Source organism: Thermobia domestica, chromosome 1 (assembly GCF_964235325.1).
Source record: "Thermobia domestica chromosome 1, izTheDome1.hap1.1, whole genome shotgun sequence".
Lineage (NCBI taxonomy): Eukaryota > Metazoa > Arthropoda > Insecta > Zygentoma > Lepismatidae > Thermobia > Thermobia domestica.
In genome coordinates, this window is record NC_137454.1 from 25,397,772 (window position 1) to 25,419,066 (window position 21,295).

A 21,295-nucleotide genomic window follows, 5' to 3' on the forward strand; every position below is an offset into this window, starting at 1 on the left:
GACATGATCTACATATAGCACAAAGTAACCGAGAATTGTTCTCGGCTCTGATAGCCGAGTGGTCTAGCGTAACATGCTAGTATCTAAAATATTTTTGGCGAGGGTTCGAATCCTGCCTACGGAGTTTTTTTTTTACTACTTTTAAAAATGTTTATAACACTTCTTTCGTTAAAATAAGATTAAAAATAATATTCAAAAAGTGATTTAACGATCATTTCTTAAAAAAATTTCATTAAAATAAGTTTGCCCTTGTACTATATAGATCCACAGCAAATGTAGTAGTAGTAGTAGTACGTTTGCCCTTGTACTATATAGATCCACAGCTAATGTAGTAGTAGTAGTAGTAGTAGTAGTAGTAGTAGTAGTAGTAGTAGTAGTAGGAACGGGTTAGAAGCCCCGCAGGGGTTGTTTGGATTATGTTCTCGACATCAAATTGGCAAGAATGCTGAAACGTTTGGGATTGGCAAAAATGAGTACTGCTGCTGCCAGTTGAATCCAATGTTGCCAGATAGAGAGGTTTCCTGTGGCATCCAGTGATGCCAACCTGTGGGAAAAATCCCATATCGTGGGAGTTTGACATTTTCTCGGAAAGGAATAATAAGCAGCATATATGGGATTTTTCGAGGAGATCGAAATTTACGGCTTATTCATTTAGATATTGTGAAAAGTGACTAACACAGAAAAATGTAATTTCTAATATTACAGCATACTTTTAATTAGTATAGCCTTTTGAAATTCACACGTAAAATGGGATTTTTTGCCTCTCGACACGGGATATCATATTGTTTCAGGTTGGCATCACTGGTGGCATCGAATGTATGGCCATTTTTAAGACTGGAGGGAATTTTAAATCAAACACTGGATATTTCAATATTAATTTCGAGTATAAGACGCGCCTGAATTTTGGAGGCAACTTTTCGAAGAAGAAAGTGCGTCTTACAGTCCGTAAAATACGGTATCTAACAGAAAAAAAAAAAACTTGGAAGCGTATGCATAATTAACTATCTACTTTCTATAATAAACTTAGTTTACACCAAATTTAAGCCCTCAGTTCAGCTTAGATTGACGAAGAGACCAAATTTATGGCATAATGAACTCAGGAATACACGTAAAAAATATTTCCAATCATATATATCGCAACTGCTAACCTATAATCAAAGTAGACTATTTTATTTTGATATTTAAACCGAAAACTTCTACGGGGACGAAAAATCACCTGGAAATGTTATGGAAAACCAATCTTGCCTAAGAGACAAGTTTAGGCTGTAGTCTCGAAAATATGACTTAAGTAATTTCTCGTCTGAGAGCTTGTTTCTATTGAAGAAAGAAAAAAAAAATCTCTGCTTAGTTTCTATCTCGTCACGATAATTTTGTCTCATCTCGTGGGGAATCCTGATAATGATTTTTCATAATCTATCAGACATGATGATAATGGATTTATCATTATTATTTATAAGGAAAAGAAGCATGCTGTCGAAATATGGTCCAATTGCATGAATCGTTTATTCACTTTCGCACACCACAGCAGAAAAAAAAATCGAGCTTTGTGCCTGATGCCATTACTCCATCTAATACATATAGAGTTCTATTAGTGAAAATTCTTGAATTGAGACACAAAAATGACCACTAAACTCGAGGAAAAACTAAAAGGAAGACCTAAGAAGAGGTGAAGAAAGATGATTTATTGTGACAATCTGATTTGGAATGTACGAAAAGGGACTGGAATGATCTGGTGAAAGATTATTGAAAAAAAAAAAAAAAAAAAAAGAGCGCCACATGACAAGAGAAGCTAGAGATTTTTTTTTTAACTTTGTGAACTCCTTTTAATAAGAAATCTTTAAAATAACCACCTCCATCATTTTCTGCCCTGATCGCTGGTTTAGGGGTAAGTGTATGTGCCTTTGGTGTACGAGGTCCTGGTTAGATTCCCGAATGAGCATTGTAGGCAGGCACTATAGTTGTTCAGATATCAGACCCCTATTTGAAACTATAGGTCTCTCTGCTGAGGAATGACAAATACAAACTGATCGAATACACATTTTATTCTGGATATGTTTTACCTCTTCTCAGATCAGATCAGAAGTGGCTTACAAGTTTCATACAATGATTGAACTTCAATCATAATATCCAGCACAAGTGTAGCGGCGAAGGATCGTAAGAGGCCCTGAGGCCCAGCCTACCCATTTACTTTCAGAAATTATAATTTATAATTAATCTATTTCCTTTGTACAGAATGTATTATAGTTTTCTAAGTTGAAAAAAATATATATTGTTTGATAAAGAAATTGTAGTTAGCACCACTGCTAGGAGGCTCACCGAGCAGTGTTTCAGGCAGAACTAGAACTACTGCCAAACTACTCAGAAAATCCCGCGAGAGAACGTGTTGGAAATAACCTGCGAAAGAGACCGGCCTCAGCGTTTATCGACTTTCGTTTCTACATAAAGCGTTTCTCTAGAGACCTTCGATTTCGATTCGATATGTCAAACAAATAAAGAGCAAGAGAATGTAGGCCCCATTCCGTACCAACATTGCTTAATTTTCAGACTCCAAACGCAAAAGCTGGAGCAAGCTATTCTAAAGGTGCTACGCCTATTATCGCAAACTAATGCCTCTCTTCATTCCGTTACGTTGGCGCAAGCCTGTACGAAATTAGATTCGTTGAGTTCATTAGATTTGAATAGAGTGAGCATCTTCGAGATATTGTGAATGATTTTTTTTTTTTTTTTTTTTTTTTTTTTATGAAAATTCATGTGTTATTAAGGAACGAAGACTAACGCCTGTGTTGAAAAGAGAACAAACAGAGGGCAAGAGAGTTCTGCATGCATTGGTATAATACCAAAAATACTTGGGGTTGTTGACATATAAAGAGCAACATATGAAAAAAATATTTAAGTATGATTTTGCTTTTGAAGGGGAATTAAGTGACACACAAAATGACTTGATTGAATGCTTGTCATGTGTTTTGAAGAATATAATTAACGACGAAATTTTACAAGCAGGGTTTGTTTCAGTCATAGACTAAACAACATGGGCCTTATGCAGAGTAGTTTTGAGATATGATTTGTGTCATACTAAAGGCCTGACTACTGCAGGAAACATATGTTAGCGGAGCTCTTTAGTATGGCACTAATCGCGCGTCAGAACGACTCTGAATAAGGCCCCATATGTTTCTTGTGAAGCGCAAATAATGTGATAATCCACCTTCCCCACCCGATCACACCCAATTAACACAAGCTGCATTACGGCGAATTAAGATCAGCTATGAGTCACATACGTGAATTTCATTATGAAAATTGAGATCCGGATCGAATAAATGCTGTCGATGGACTACAATTACGTTAAATTTATGTGAATTTGGTTTCTTGTGTTTTTGTAGTAAAATATTTATGTCTAATCTGTTTCATTTGATTATTATTATTATTATTATTAGTAGTAGTAGTAGTAGTAGTAGTAGTAGTAGTAGTAGTAGTAGTAGTAGAACATTGGGCCTACCCTCTTGAAACTATCACCCTTCGCCACTGCACAAGTGTGCTTTTAATGCAAGTTTGCCCATCCTCTCCTAAGATTCATGGGTCCCACCCTCACACACAAAGTACTTTTTTAAATTTACTTTCTTCTACCTCCAATAGCCCTTTGTTCAAAAGATACTAGTTCAATTAATATGTCTTGCACTTATTTAAATCAACTTTTAGCTGTGAACTGAAACTTGAAGTATTTGTATCATCACCTCTCCATTCAACATTTTAAAGCCGCAGTTTGCTTCATGACTAAACCCGCTCTTGTAGACACTTCTTAATTAGTCGGGAGTGGAATATAGAACTACAACAGTTAGTAGTAAAGTTATGGAAAAAGAGGTTCTCCAAGATAGGTGTATAAAATAAAGGGACAAGCAAAGCCACCATACGATTTTGTTTGCTATTTCAATCTATCTCTTTTGTTAAAATTAGTTTTGTGTTCAAACTATGGACAAATAAATACTGCTTTCCAACTGCAGAAACTTTAAAGAGAAATATAGGATCAACACACTTCGGATTACCAATTTATTAAATTTTATTTATTAATTTACTAATACATACATAAGTTATGAAGTAACAACGCTATTTCTGGACTATTTTTTCCCCCCAAAATCATAAAATTTTCACTTACATTTAAGTTTTGACGCTGAATATTACTTCAGGTAGCTAATGTCATTTTTGAAATTATAAATATTTCGATATCTCATTCAAATTATATCAGAGCGTTCACGGTTCTACATTGAATTAATAAATTCACAATACTGTATGTTCTACGTGGGAGTGGGGGAAAAAATCAAAAATTGTATGTTCGAATAAAGAATTAGGAATTACGTTGCTGAGCTTTCAATACTATGGCCATTTTATCGCCTCACTCGGCATCCCTCGGCTTTCAAACTACCCTGGAAAGTAAGGCAGAAAGCCGCCAGGATCTTTTATATTAGATACCAGCACAGCATTTGCCGGGTATGAATCACAGAAACTCGGAAAAACCCTGATTTAGGATAGCGTGCCTGAAAAAGCTTTTACATCTTTCCGACAGTCTCTCCCCACCGGGAATCGAGCCCGGGTTTGAATACATTCAAAGTCTATGTACGAATAAATAAGTTCATGAACGGTTTTAAGTGAGAATAAAGTAATTCAAATGTTATTTTTTTCCTTTTGTTTTCAGTCTCACTGCAGCGAAACACATCCTGTTTTCAGCTTCGCCACAGTTGAATAAACAACAAAAAGCTAAAAGGAAATCGTTGTGGGAGTGTATACCTCCTTCCAGGCTGCCTTTGAAGTTAAGAGTATTGTTCTTCCGAGATAACCCTTGTAACACTGGCGCATCGTATTCCTCATGAAATAATTTGTAAATAGTCAAAGGTAGTTTACTAACATTCCTAAAAATAGCCTTTTTTAGCATTGAAAATTCTTAAATTTCTTTTCCTGAATGCATTGGATGAAACTTAGTGATGATACGTTAATTACAAAGGTGCAAGGTTTTAATTATCACGTAGCACATTTCTAACCTTCACACTAATCTGCAAAGCGTGGTCTAATTTAGAGCTTTAGAAACGGCAAACTACTAGATCGTAAAAATGGAACAAGGCTTCCAAAACTTGCACGAGTTAATTTCCTCTTCGATGCGATTTAGAAAAAAAGAAAAGTTTAAATTTTTAGATTTCTGACAAGGGAACCTTCCGAAAATGATAGTTGCAGTGAAACATGTGGCCTATGCCAATTGAAAGAGCTGTAACAGAGATGTTCATTCCCAAAAAATTAGCTGCCCATAGCAATAGGTTCAGGAAATATAAGGGGTGGAAGTTCGGGAAACAGCAAGATTGGACAAGGGGGAAAAGTGCAAATTCCGCAAAAAAGTGGGGGCACGGCAAAATACAATGGTGACAAGTGATGTATAGAAAGAGACTTGCCACAATAGGGAACAAATGAAGGCCACCAGTGGGGTTAACAGTGTTGCCAACTGCAATGAAAAGTACATGTTTTGCAAAGAGCACTATATGAAGTGAGTGCAATATTCAGTGTCAACCTGTCATGTAGAACATAAGATATGGCGTATATAATCAGTGGTACAATCTAACAAAAGAAAATAGAAAAACAGAAGTACGAACAATACGTAAAAGACGGAGTTGGCCATAATGCGCCACATTTGATCACGAGCTGTGCATATTAGAATGAACAAAACAAGTAGCACCGAATATGCAGGAAACCGACGTACCTAGAGTCGAAAAGAAAAACGAGTTCCAAAGTTGGCAACACTGGCCATGAGCATCCAGACAAGTCTAATATAGTTAGGCCACTCGCTTCACAAAAAGAAAATTCACTCGGAATGCATCAATGCTAGAGTGATTGAGGCAATGTCAAGTCGGGGAACATGAAATGGTTGGGTTGAGCCAACAACCGATAATAGAAGTAGTGAACATTATGTCATGGTTGGGTCGTATGTGGGAATATACAGGGTGTCCCACCAAACTTTGTGACCTGAAAGATTTGCGAAACGAACAAAAATGTGACGGATCCAGTTGTGCAGGAATGTACCAATGTCAGGGGGTGATAAAAGTCTGTGAGAAGCAAGTGTCCCCAGGATCCCCATCATAGGGCCCCAGGAGCCAACTTCAAATTTTTAAATCTCAACAGAGACTGAGTGGTACCTCTCTCGATAGATCATGGAATGTGAAACGACATCTATAGGAAACATTTGCTATATGAAGCATGTTTTTCAAAATGGCCGCCACAAATATATGTTGTGTCTGAACATGGCATCGAGCATTGTGATCTCAAATTGCTGCGAAGCGAAAAGAGATGTTGCAAATCCAATTGCACAAGAATGTACTCATGTCGAGGGCCAAGAACACTTTGTAAGAAGCAAGTCCCCCAGGGTCCCCATCATAAGGCTCGAGGGGTCAACCGCAACATTTCAAATGGGAACAGGGGGGCGGATGATATTTCTCTGGATAGATACAACACCGCCTATAAGAAACATTTGCTATATGAAGCACGGGTTTCAAAATGGCCGCCAAAAATGGACGTTGTTCTTGTCACCGAGCAGATATTTTTGACGGCCATTTTGAAATCCCATATAGTAAATATTTCTGATATGCGTTGTTGCATATTCCATGATTTATCAAAAGAAATATAACTCGACCGATGGTGCTATTTGAAATTTTGAAGTTGACTCTTGGGACCCTATGATGGGGTACTTGGGGGCACTTGCGTCTCACAGAAGTTTGTCGCCCGCTGACATGGGTACATTCCTGAACAACTAGATGTGTAACTTTTTTTCGCTTTGAAACGATTTCAGTCTCAGAGTTAGGTGGGATACTCTGGATATATCATATAGGCGGTGATAGTACTGCAGATAGAACACAGAGCAGATCAAGCTTTGATTATGTTTGCTTTCTACAGGTGTGGATATGTGATAGAAAGACCACCAAAGGTTCCGAAACCTCTAGAGTAGTGTTTCGAGACATTCACAGGCGATCATTGTACATGTGTGAGAGATTGGCAGTATTCCGCTGTGCTCACTGCAAATGTATCTTCTCTTTGGACCATTGTCTCATGGAACAATTGCACGTACAATGTGGACGAGCATGTACAAATGATGCGAAGGCTAATGCCTGTTGCCAGAATTTTCTTTTTGTGAAGCGAGTAGCCTAACTATATTAGAATTGTTTGGATTTTCATGGCCAGTGCTGCCAACTTTGGAACTCGTTTTTCTTTTCGACTCTAGGTACGTCGATTTCCTGCATAGTTGGTGCTTTCTTGTTTTGTTCATTCTAATATGCACAGCTCGTGATCAAATGTGGCGCATTATGGCCAACTTCGTCTTTTACGTATTTTTCATACTTCTGTTTTTTCTATTTTCTTTTGTTAGATTTTACCACTGATTATACACGTTATATCTTATGCTCTACATGACAGATTGACACTGAATATTGCACTCACTTCATATAGTGCTCTTTGCAAAACATGTACTTTTCATTGCAGTTGGCAACACTGTTAACCCCACTGGTGGCCTTCATTTGTTCCCTATTGTGGCAAGTCTCTTTCTATACATCACTTGTCACTATTGTAATTTGCCGTGCCCCCACTTCTTTGCGGAATTTGCACTTTTGCCCCTTGTCCAATCTTGCTGTTTCCCGAACTTCCACCCCTTATATTTATTGAACCTATCGCTATGGGCAGCTAATTTTTTGGGAATGAACATCTCTGTTACAGTTCTTTCAATTGGCATAAGTCACATGTTTCACTGCAACTATCATTTTCGGAAGGTTCCCTTGTGAGTAGTCTGTGTCACTCTGCTGAAGCTCAAAGATATATACCTAGGTATAACATGTCTCAGCGTAAGTAAAAAATCTGAGCACATTTCCATTTCAGATGCTCCTATAGAGAGAATTAAGTCTTGAACCCACCAAATAAACTAAACTCCTCAATAAGTTTTTAAGTCAACAAAAGATGAACAGTATTGGAACGAAAGTTCTATTGCACAATATTATCAGCTTTTTAACTATATATATATATATATATATATATATATATATATATATATATATATATATATATATATATATATATATATATATATATATATAAAAAGTCAGAAGATGAGATATCAAATGATAGGTCTCATCCAGCTGGAGAATTATACAGATCCTATTGCGTAATGAGAAAATTGCACAAAACTATTATATAAAGCTAAAATTGATGTTGTACGCTAATCAAGCAATGTATTTTTGTGTAACTTATAGATGGTTTGATTTAATTTAATTTTAGCGTTCCTTTTAGCGGCGAGGCTATACGAGATATGGACCTACAGTAATGGATACGAACCACGTTACCTCCCGCCGGGAATCAAATTTGGGTCTGCCACGCCAAAGGCGCGTACGCTAACTGCTTAGGCACGAAGAAGCTCGTCTAAGCTTTCCACTATTACACTAGCAAAACTGTAATAAATTGTGCGATTAACATAACCAAACCTTATTACAATTTCAACTCCAATTTTTTGTATCCTACATCAATTTGTAGGTTATATCGAGCTAAACAAATGAAAATGAAATTAAATGAATGGAAGGAAATTTGCTTGTCCGGTGTCGAACCAGGGACCCCACACACCTGAGATAAACGCTCAACTATTGAGTTGCAGTGGCCTGTGATATAAACAAATATCACCCTATTTTACACCAATAAATGCGGAAGTGGTAGAAATTTACTATTACTTCCAGTTTCAACATTAATCTTCATGGAGCAAAAACAGCGAATAATGGCTTTCAGTGACACGGAAGCAGGTTTTTATCTTACGTTAAATATGAACATTCTATTGAATCAGAAAAAACTGTTCCAGAACCGGATCTTAGGAACCGGTTCCAGATCTGGATCTGAAAACCCGGTTCCAGAACCGGATTTTAGGACCCGGTTCCAGATCTAGATCCGAAAACCCGGTTCCAGACCTGGATCCGAAAACCCGGTTCCAGACCTGGATCCGAAAACCCGGTTCCAGACCTGGATCCGAAAACCCGGTTCCAGACCTGGATCCGAAAAACCGGTTCCAGACCTGGATCCGAAAAACCGGTTCCAGACCTGGATCTTCTAGAACCGGATCCGTTCAGACCCGGAAACCGGTTCCACCAGGAACCGGTTCTGGCCATCCCTACTCACTACTCCAGTTTTAGTAATGAATTCATAGTTTGAATTTCTACTGTAGTTTCACATTGTGTAACGAAACTTTTTTTTCCTTTTTACATCTTTAAAACTGCTCCGAATTTATGAAACAAATTTTTAAAAACTGGATAAACTAGCAATTTATAGTATTCTAGTCATTATTGACAGCATTAAGTGATATGACTTATGTCTGCAGGTAATAAAAATGTAAAAACCACTTGAGTTACTGAGTTGTTGGAGGATTATAATTGTGTGGAAGTTGTTAAATTTTGTTAATTCTTTATTGTAGCATATGTAAATTGTGGAACAAGAAATAGTGTCGTCGTATTTTAGCCTAATAAAGATTAGTTTCATGTCGGAACTTGCATAGCATTTCAATAAAACTGTAGGTGTAGATTTTTGCTCCTAACAGGCGAATGATAGATACCATTCCATAATTCCCATATAGAAAATTAATATAAGTTTTAGCGTAAAATTATACCGTCATTTTCCTTGGTAGACAGTATCTACCCGCTAGGCTACAACGGATGAATTTGGAGTGGGAAGATTAGTTCTTGTAACGTGAAACAGTAGTAGCAGATCTTTTTGAACCTTCAATATAAAATCAACGGAAATAATTCTTTGTATGCAGTTATGCACTGGAACTAGACAGGATCCGCCTATCGTGTGGTTGTGAAGAGAAGTTTTGATGATTCAATACACGTAATACAAACGCCGCGAGTAGGTTTAGGATATTGTAGCTTGAATCCCACACTTTTTCATCATATATGGGCACGAACGACTTTTCACTTTTTTTCCTTACGTACACGAGATCATTTTTTGTCTGATTTTGCGAACTGCTAAGGAGCAAAGATTTTCAGTTGACGCCTACTTGAATGGCAAGAGAAGTTGAAGTATTGCTGATTTCTAATTGCGTATCAGAGGCCAGTGGGAAAGCTTTCAGCTTTTCTGTATGGAGTCCCTGGGTCGATCCCAGCTCGCGCTAAGTGGGCTTTGCAGTGAACACGATATGTGTGGGTCTTTCGAGATTTTCCCGTTTCCTCCCACTTTCTTCATTTCGCCACTTTCATTAATTCCAAGGTGACCAGACGTCTCGTTTTAGATGGGACAGTCCCTTTTTTCAACCGCTGTCCAGTTTCTCTCTGATTCTCAAACGGGACGCCTAAATGTCCCATTTTAAGCAAAAATGATCCAGGTGTCCCGTAGTTATTATTCAAAATGTAAATGGTCAATGCAAATTCTACACTTTCCCGTACTAACACTCATTGGGAAGGTTCAGCCGTGTCTGGAACTTCTGAATGTTCAAATGAGAATTGAGTGTTCTGTGGTTCAAGTGGGAATTGAGTGGTAATTCTGAGTGCTGAAGTAGTTAAAAGTATTTTTGGATAGTACTTAAGTTAGAAACTGTGTTGTCATTCTTACTTGTGTATTTTGTATATTGAAAACACTGTTGAGTTCCAAAATACAGTCTGAAAGTCACATATTAACCTCCCCCCGCGTCGCCGATTCGTATGTGTCCCGTTTTTACAAGTAAAAATTCTGGTCACCTTGATTAATTCTCATCACAGTCTCCTTTAGCCTACCTAGCACAACCGTGGACGTAAAATTCAAATGTCTTCTTTTATTTCATTTCTGGTTGCATCTCTATGCATTCATACCGTTTAAGCAGAGATTGATGTTTTCTTGACACTTCGAAATTGATCACTAGTTGAGGATGAAATCTGCAAGGGCTACATTCTTAACTACTCTCTTGAGAAAAAAAAAACACTCCAGTGGGGGTTTAAGACCAATTTCTTTCACGAATAATGAATTGTTTGATAGTTTAAAAACAAAACCCAATGTTGAGCAATGTTTAGTAGTGGCATTCCCAAAAAAGTAAATTTCAGATACACATTCCAACATATTTCTAACGTTGCATATCTGTACTAAAAAAAAAAAAAAAAAAAAAAAAAAAAAATCGAGTAATTACATTCCTTGCCTTGTTGGAAGATTGACAAGTCAAGTAAGATAACGCCTACTCTAGGGCCAGTAGCATCTGTTGCATAATTTTGAAAGTTCTATGTAGGCTATAAAAATCAAATTTATAATTCCAAAAGCAGAAAATTTATATATAAGTCAAGTTTACCAATTACGGCGTTCAACTTAAAAAAAAAAAAAAAAAAATAGTAACGTTTTCCGTCTGGTGGGTATCTCAGTTCCCAAGTAACTCTCACTGCAAAGAGTCCGATCACTTGCTTTTGCTTCTATTAATATGATAGTTCACGCCAAACTATGACTAGATAAGAAGCCAGCACCATCTACTGACTATGTTCAAATTTAGAAAAGACCAAATGACTACAAAAATCTGAGACCCCCACTAGAATAGTCAAGGGTTAACCCTTTCTGACGTATGACTAATGGGACGATGAAAGATAAGTACAGCACCGTACTGCGAAGATAAGACACAGTAGTGCAGTTCATACCCATGTGTGACTAGTCACACATCTTGCTGTGAATGAGTCATACATCGCTGCAGGAGATTATTTTTTTCTGCAGTTTTTCTAATCTCACAAGCAAGAAACCTTGTATTACTTCTTTACGTTCGAGTTTTATAGTTCATGGTGTAAGAAACAAGTCCAACCATAGTGGTTATGGACAAAGAAATTAAAATACTGTCTGGTTTGCTTTCATTCAGTCTCACATTGAGAAATAGCTTCTACACTTCAATGCAATTGAACCCAAGATTAATAATTCATGTCCATTTATTTCATGGCAAACATGAAACTAACATTCAGATGATTTGGATGCCAAACATTCACTGTTTTACGATTTTATACTATTTCGTTTCTTAGATGAAGTTTGCGATCATTCCACTTAAATTTACCACTCATTCTCTTGTTTATAGCCAATAACTAAGTTATTTCGACAATAAATTACAGTAATATTGATTTTTTTTATAACATTAAGTGCCTTAGCAATCCTTCGATGAGTGAATTAAATATAACACTAAATGTTGAAATTGAACAATGATTATGCCAGAAGGGGCAATAGGGCGGGTGCCCTCCAGGGAATCATCCGACCGACCCCCGACTGCCACGAATTAGTCCTAGAAGCGACAAACTTATCTGTCCTATGAGCGACCGATTCCTTTACATTGAGATTATGGATGATATGAAACGTTCAGAAGCCAAACCGCTTAACTCTATTTTTTGTTGTTTAGTTCTACATTATGTCTGACACTGACTTGGAGAAGATACGTTCTTTCCTGGGGCAAACTCGATTAACTCTATAGTTTAATAATTTGCCACTAGGATGCGTAAACGTTCTGACCACTACGATTTAAATACATAGGGCCTTATGCAGAGTCGTTCTGAAGCATGATTAGTACCATACTAAAGAGTTCGACTTACATATGTTTTTTTCAGTAGAAAGATCTTTAGTATGACTAATCATACGTCAAAACAACTCTGCATAAGGCTCATTGTATCTAAGTTACTAAAATGCTCTCGACTACAAAATTTCGTTTGATTCGGTTAATCAGTTTGACATCTGAACGGCTCATATGTTTCCCTCTCGTAAAATATGTTTGCCTCTAAATAACGCTTAATACTTGTGAATATAAGGTGTCACACCTAAAATTTATGATTAAGCAAGAAGAATTTAAAAGTGGAAGGAAGACGGAAGACTAATTAACTAAGTTTATATCTGATTAATTGGTAAGGACGTTTGTTAAATTGTTTATGTCCAGATGATTATTTGTAAAGGTAAAGTAAGGGTGGGGGACACTTTTCTTCTAGATATTTCATTAAGGTTCAATTTTTTACTTGTTAACTGTTAAGGGTGTATGTTCCTTTTAATTGTGAAACTCCTGGAAGAAATGAGACCTCTAGGAACGTACATTTTTCATAGTACATTTTGTTAGATTCTAAATCACACTAGCTTGCAACAAGTTAAAGAAGAGGGGACTATCTTCGTCCATTGTCTTAGTATAAACGAATCGGTGACTCATAGGCCAGTTAATAGTTCGAATCTGTCACTCATAGGACAGTTAGCAGTTCCTGTCGCACATAAGACTGTCGCAACTAGGACGACACCGACTGCACCTCCCCAGACATGTGCTGTAATGTAGGTAATATGAAACTTATTTTCAGCACACAAATAGCTGCTCTCCCACAAATGTATCTGCCCCTCCAAGAAATTAAAAGTATCGTTGTTACTAGAATGGAATAATCTAAGACCAAGGTGACCAGAATTTTTACTTGCAAAAACGGGACGCATACGAATCGGGGAGGGGGGAGTAAAATATCTTACTTTCAGATTGCATTTTGGGACTCAGCAGTTTTTTCAATATAGGCCTACAAAATACACTACTAAGAGTGATAACAGCATTTCTAACTTAAGTACTAACAAAAGTACTACCCAACGATTGTAGGACTTGCATTGACCATTTATACAGTATTTTGAATAATAATTACGGGACGCCTAGGTCATTTATGCTTAAAAGCGGGACATTTAGGCGTCCCGTTTGAGAATCAGAAAAATACGGGACAACGGTTGAAAAAAGGGTCTGTCCCGGCTAAAACGGGACGTCTGGTCACCTTGTCTAAGACTGAGAATAGCTTATTGAGATTATGAGCATGAACTTTTGATTATAGTGAACGTGAGCACAAATAAGCCCTATGGGAACTCTGGTGTTGAGTACTGTACTTTATGAAATTACATTGAATATCTAGTACGTTCGAAATGTGGATATAGAGAATAAAACTAAGTTTTACGTCTCACAGTTAGGCCGACTAGGCTAAAGGAAACTGATGAAAAATGAATGAAGTGGTGGAATGAAGAAAATGGGAGAACCCCGAGAAAATCCATGCACACAGTGTTTGTCCACCAAGGTTTACTTAGCGCGAGCTGGGATCGAACCAAGGACCCCATGCACCAGAAGTGAACGCTTTATCACTGAGAAAGTGGATATGGAGATTAATTACCTGGGTAAAATTCAGAAGTATAGCTGTCCCTGTTGCTACGTCATGAGTAAATTAGTCTTTATTTATGGTTAGCAACAATGATACAGAGATCCTTCCGTCGCGACGTCACGCAATAAAGAGCATAAGTTCCCCCCCCCCTCTCTCTCTCTGTAAAAAAAAAAAAATGATTACATCATCGCTAGAAATTAGCTTCTCAGCGCTCCACCTGAGCAATACCTCCTACGGCTAGCTTCCACTGATCCTCTAGCGCCAAGAAACTCACTTTGTTGTTTGTTCACTGTTCGTCAACTTACTACATACAGTTCCTAACTTCACTACAAGAATATTAACAGCCGTCCTTGAGAGAAAAATTGAAGGTAGAACTATCTGCAATTACCCTTTACCTACTTTTTTTTTTCCCGAAACACCTTTGGAAAATATATTCGTAAGTTCTTTCTTTCTTATCTTTTAAAAAAAAAGGAGGGGGAATGAACGTAACGGAGAAACAAATTTGAGGAGAATACGAAAGTTTGGCTTTAATAGGAGAGTCATTTCAAGTTTTGCTTTGGGGAGGGCGGGATGCGAAATACTGATGAGGTAGGAATCCCCACCTACTAATAATTACTGGGAACGAATGAAGTACCATTGCAAATTTTACAGTAATCCATACGTGATTAACATTTATAGCGTTTTAGTGATACATAATTTATACTATAAGAGCTATAAACTGATAAAATGATTGTGCGAATACAAATGAACAGCATTTATCATCGATTCAAGATACGCAACTCATTATACAATATACTCCGATATTAAAAATGGTTTAAATGTTATAACCAGTGGCGGATCCAGGGGACGATCGGGGTGATCCCTCCCCCCAGAAGAGGAAAGTTTTTTTTTTTTTTTTAATTTTATTTATAAGTAAAACCCATCCCAGAGCTTGGAGCTCTTTAAAAGTAGCTCTAAGTAGCAGTATTTCAACCCTCCGCCACCGCCACCACCACGCCCAGAAGTCCGTCCTGTATTCGCCCCCTGGTATAAAGTTTGTACACAAATTTAAGAAAAAAGATGACAATCTTTTCAAGGATTGAGACTAGAAAATGTTTTGCTAATCTAGATGAGACGAGAAAATCTTGTCTCGTCTCGTAAGCAACGCTAATTCCGAAATAAAATCCTTCAATTTTACATTCACGCTTATGCCGGCTAGGCTAAAGGAGACGATAATGAGAAATGAAGGAAATAGTGGAATGAATAAAGTGGGAGGAAACGGGAGTACCACCAGAAAACTCGAACACGGTATTTGCCTACCACAAAGCCCACTTGGTGTAAGCTGGAATTGAACCAGGGACCCCACGAAGCTCTTCCACTGAACCATCATGGCCCCGACAATAGTTCGGGGTTCCTCCCCCAGGAAATTTGACAATTGATCCTTCTGAAAACTCAGTTTTAGGTATTTTTGGAAGCATTTTTTTTTTCGCAATGAAAATATTCTTGAATGACAGTGTGAACATGGAGTGTCTGGAGTTACTTCTAACCCCTTATCTTTGAAACCAGTCACGCCATTCTGAACAACCTTCGCATTATAAGCTAAATGAAAAGAAAGCAAATTGAGTTAAATAGGACAATATTTAAGCGTATATTGTTGTATAATGACTAGCTGAACCTGCGCTCTCTACACAACGCATCATTCGCATATGAGCATAAATCTCCTCCTCATTCCTCACAACATATGTACATGTCCCTTTACAGACAAGTGAAAGACTTCTTGATATAAAAAAAATCGGCAAAGGGTATCATAAAGCGGAGATTTTTTTGATCATTTTTTTCTCAATATCTCTCACCGTTTGCAAGATTTGAGCCTACTTCCGGTTGGAGTTTCTAATTCATGTATGACCACTGTTTTCTTTCTTCTTGCATGCAGTATGTAATAAGCAAATATATTACATATACAATTAATTATAATGTCAGTTATATATGGTGTTCATTGGGCAAAACACTCAAAAAATAAAGATTTATCTTAGACTGAAGAAATGGTTATCCTTCCTTTTTCATTATTATTTGGCCATGGAACAAACGCCTGAAACATATACAACCCCAATATACAACATTGTGGTGTTGGAAGGTATAACACACAGGATATCATGCCTTACTTTTTTTAAAATTTCAACGCTTCCAGTGTACCCTAAAAAATGTAATAAAGAAATAAGGCCATGTTTTTTTTAAATATTCAATTAGAACTGGACAATCTACGCAAAATTTCCAATCGATCAGTGAAAACGTCATCTTTCTAGAGCCTGTAGTTTCCGAGATCTCATTGTCGAAAGGATTGACCAGAAACATATAAACGTCCTCAACATATAGTTTAAAAGATCTCGGAAGATGGAAGCACAATTCACATGCATTGATTTTAGAGAAGGCTTATTAAAATACAAAGGCTTTGGACAATAATTTTATATCAAACTTTATGAAAAAGATATAGTTAACTAATTTAGACTATTTCACGTCCAAATACTTAAAATGTTTGTTAAACGTGAAATCTCACATAACCGTAAATGCAAGATTTGAAAGCCAGAGTTATAGGTTGAAGCCCAGGCGCTTTTAATTGCTATTGTAGCATTTGAATAGATAGATAATGCAGTGAATTAGAAGAAAGGCTTGTTTTCAGTTGAAACAGTATTTGTGGAATGTCCTTGTCACTCAGAATATTCTTTCTTTCTTTGAACTGAGATCTTTCGGTTTAACGTCCCACGTTTATGCCCTTTCGGCTGAGCGAGATGGATGATTAAAGCAAGTGAATGATGACTGAAAAATTACTGGAATGAGAATGTGGGAAGAAACAGGAATAACGAGAAAAATTACTTGGCTGGGGTTCGAACCAGGGACCCCATGCACCAGAGGTACGCGCTCTACTGACATCGTGGCGCCTTCTTATTTTACTTCTCTTTTATTCTATGTGGGAGTTCAGCACCCCCCACAAACATTCTGAAGAGTGGTCCAGCACCGAAGAACCGCCCAGTGTCGGTGCCGCTGGTTAATACTTAAGCTATATAAATAAGTAGGGAGTGTAGTGTTATTTCCTTAGTGGTTAAGCCGAACTTGGAATCTGTTGATTTTCCTACTTTTTTCTAAAAGTAATTTTAAGGATATTTACCACATTCTCAACTAGATTTTACTTTTTGTTACTAAGACAGTTTTAGAAACTAATTAATTTGGTCTAACAATAATTATAGTTAAAAACATTTTGCAGATGCAGTCTGCTTAATTTTAGATATTCTTTGTCTAAATTATTCACTAATTTGAAAAAAAAAAATAAACTGGAGAGGATATACTGGGGATCCTTTAAGTAGGGTTGCCTACTAGGATTTAGGATCTCTTCTTGGAAAGCTTTCCTATTGCAAGAAATTTGTCTCGTCTGTAGTCACTAAAATGTTGTCTTGTCTAGTCTCGTGAACTTCAGAGGCGTACACAAGCAGAGTTTCTGGGTGTTAACTTTCCCCTGAGCAAGATAGAATGCGAAAAAAAAAAAAAAAGCATTTTATATATTAAAATATGAATCCACCTGAAATGATGTCAACTAGCGAGCTTTGAACCCCTCCTATGATGAAGTTCTCCGTACGCCACTGCCTATACCTAACTGGTATGGGAGAGCCAGGCTCGCTTTCTGGTTTGAACTCATGTGTCTTGGATCCTATGTTAAGCTTTCAGTTTCCGGTAATGGCAGTAATGGCAATGAAATGAAATCTTTGTTTTACGCCCCACGCTTATGTCGGTTAGGCTAAAGGAGCCGATGATTATGAGAGATGAGTGAAATGGAGAAAGTGCGAGGAAACGGGAGAACCCCGAGAAAATCCACGAGCATGGTGTTTGTCCACCACAAAGTCCACACGGCGCGAGCTGGGATCGAACCAGGGACCCCAAGCACCGGAGGTGAACGCTCTACCACTGAGCCACCGCGCCCCCCTTTTTCCGGTAATGGATGCAGCGAGAATCAGTTTCCGGCAATGGATTCAGCATCGAGAACATGTCCTAGATCCGATTCCATCCCTCTACCATACATTTAGAACTAAACGTACTTGTGTTCTAACAGTAACCAGCGTGGTTTATGTATTATAAACGAACACTTTTAGTGATTCTTGATAACCCTGGATGAAAGTGAAAACTGGTGTTAACCTATTGAACTGAACTTAAACCAATCATGTTAAGGTTATCAATAAGACAGTAAAAAAAAATGCCAGTGGCAAAAAAAAAAACTCATAAAACTACTCTAGCATAAGTTATGCACAACCTTCAGCACATTGCCAAGAAACCATCAACCAATTTCCACCAACTCTATCATACCGTGTCCCCACTCATTCCTCCAATTCCATACACTAGCCTCACACTAACACCTTAACTCACGTGTAGGGCTGTGCGATATCGAAATTTCGATATCGACATTCGATATTTTTCTGATATCGATATCGAATAGATATCGATATCGACAATATCGGACATCGATATATCGACAATATCGGACATCGATATATCGACAATATCGGACATCGATATATCGACAATATCGGACATCGATATATCGACAATATCGGACATCGATATATCGACAATATCGGATATCGATATATCGACAATATCGGACATCGATATATCGACAATATCGGACATCGATATATCGACAATATCGGATATCGATATATCGACGATATCGGATATCGATATATCGACGATATCGGATATCGATATATCGACGATATCGGATATCGATATATCGACGATATCGGATATCGATATCGATATATCGACGTCGATATTTTTGCGATATCGATTATTGATATAAGATTATATCGATATCGACGACATCGATTTATCGACATATCGCACAGCCCTACTCACGTGCACGTAACTTCCGATCTCCTGTATTTACTACACTTACTATATCCACATTCTCTGGTCAAAATAGCAACACACGCTAGACGTCCCTCTGCACAAGCGGAGAGTAAAGTTTTTAGTTAGCGATACTCTATCTTGTTATTTCTGTTGGCAAGGAGAGCTCCCTCATGAGTAAGCGGTCAGTGCATGCGCCTTTCACGTGAGACTCGGGTATGATTCCTGGGAACAGCTCATGTAGTTTGGATTCTACGTTAAGCAGTAGGTTCATGTCTCATCCTCGCTGGTGATGGGGACACTAAAATCAAATCAAATCTGTTGGCAAGGAGGCACATTAAACTTGTGGTAGAGCGCTCACTTCTAGTATGAGGAGCCCTTGGTTTGATCTCCGGTGTCAAGTTCGTGGAAGACAACGTGTTCATGGGTTTTCTTGGGACTCGTTTCCTTACATTCTCGTTGCACTTCCATTTATCACCCGTCTCTTTTAGCCTAGGAACGTAAAAGTAGAAATTTGATCTTCTGCTAATCTCAACTGGTGGCGCGGTCTTATTGGAGGCGAAATAGTGTGGTGGGAACTGTCAATACTGTGACTATTAATGCTGCATGATTGTATATCGCTCAGTTGTGGTTTGGAAACCAGTTTAACAGCATATCTCGTCCAGCCGCGCGCCCAGAAATGTGGGAGGAGTACATCTATGTAATATTGAATCTGTCTTATTGTGCACCTGAAAAGACTAAGTAGGCTAATTGTTAATTACTGTCACCCAGTGACGGATCCAGGATATGATCAAGGGAGAGGCTAAACCATAATTTGCCGTTTTATCCAGTGTAAAGCAGAATTGAAGCCCATTTTACCGTGTCAACCTGAGCGTCAAGTGGGAGGCTATAGCCCCTTAGCCCCCCTTAGATCCGCCCTTGCTGTCACCTTATTTTTAGAAATACGATAAAACCAGATAATTTTACAAGAAAAGAAAGAGTACAGATGAGGCGTAAAATCAAATATTTATCCTACATCAATCATTTCCCTGTTAAACAAGTATAGTTCTGTTAAGTCTACAAATGTTAGTCAAATTACGAAATTTGGGGAGTGGTATGGACCTGTTGGATCCCCTATAGGTGCGTCCCTGGTCCCGTCCTTCATAACCATGGTGTGGAAGCAAAAACCTTTAAATTCAAAAACTAACCCTGCCTTACAACAGGGGCGGATTCAGGACGGACTTCCAGGAGGGCGGTGGATTGTAACACTGCTATTTACAGCTACATTTAAGAGCTCCAAACTCTGGGATGGGTTAATTTATATACAAAATTTAAAAAAAAAAAAAAAAACTATCCTCTTCTGGGGGGATCGCCCCGATCTCCTCCCCCGGATCCGCCACTGCCTTACAAAGGTTGTTCCATCGGTAAAAACAATTAGAGCTATTACCATAATGTAACTGATCAGTTCCGCTCCTATTTCTTCCTATAGCTTGTGGTGCATAATATTTCCCTGGGTCTTCTCTGCAGAGAAAGTGTATTTTAGAACACGATGGATCCTTAGTAACAGTGGCGTATTTAGGGGGGTAGCTATCGGGCTTAAGCCCCCCCCCCCCGAAATAAATTTGTTATATGCAAAGCTTAATTAAAATTTGCCATATCCAAAAGGAAAAATATAAGTGCTTGTTCATGTGTTGTGCATATCCCCCCCCGAAACAAAATCCTAAATACGCCATTGCTTAGTAATATAGTAAAACTTGAAAAATCTTTCAGTTTAATGTTACACGATAATAGCCTTTAGGTTACGGTAGACTACGATCAAAGCAAGTGAGTGATTGAAGAACTAATGGAATGAAAAGTGTGAGGAAACTGAAGTACTCCGAGAAAACACACACGGACACGTTGTCTACAGCAAACTTATTTTGGTCGGGGTTCGAACCAGGAATTCTGCCCACCAGATGTAAGCCACTGATCCACCGTACCCCCACGAAAATATTGAAAGATATCGGTCGAGAGCAAGGTGACCAGAACTTTTACTTTTAAAAACGGGACGCATACGAATCGGCGACGGGGGGAGGGGTGACTTCCACATTACATTTTGGAACTCAGCAGTGTTTTCAATTTACAAAATACACAAGTAAGGATGATAACACAGCGTTTCTAACTTAAGTACTACCCAAAAATACTTTTAACTACTTCAACACTCAGAATTACCACTTAATTCCCACTTGAACCAGAACACTCAATTCTCATTTGAATATTTAGAAGTTCTAGGCACGGCTGAACCTTTCCAATGTGTGTTTGTACGGAAGAGTGTAGAA

General features: G+C 38.0%; 1 protein-coding gene across 1 annotated transcript in view; it reads right to left on the minus strand.

Annotated features, from left to right (window-relative positions):
* LOC145683824 (uncharacterized) overlaps positions 1–21,295 on the minus strand; it is an 84,231-nt gene that overhangs the window by 47,146 nt on the left and 15,790 nt on the right.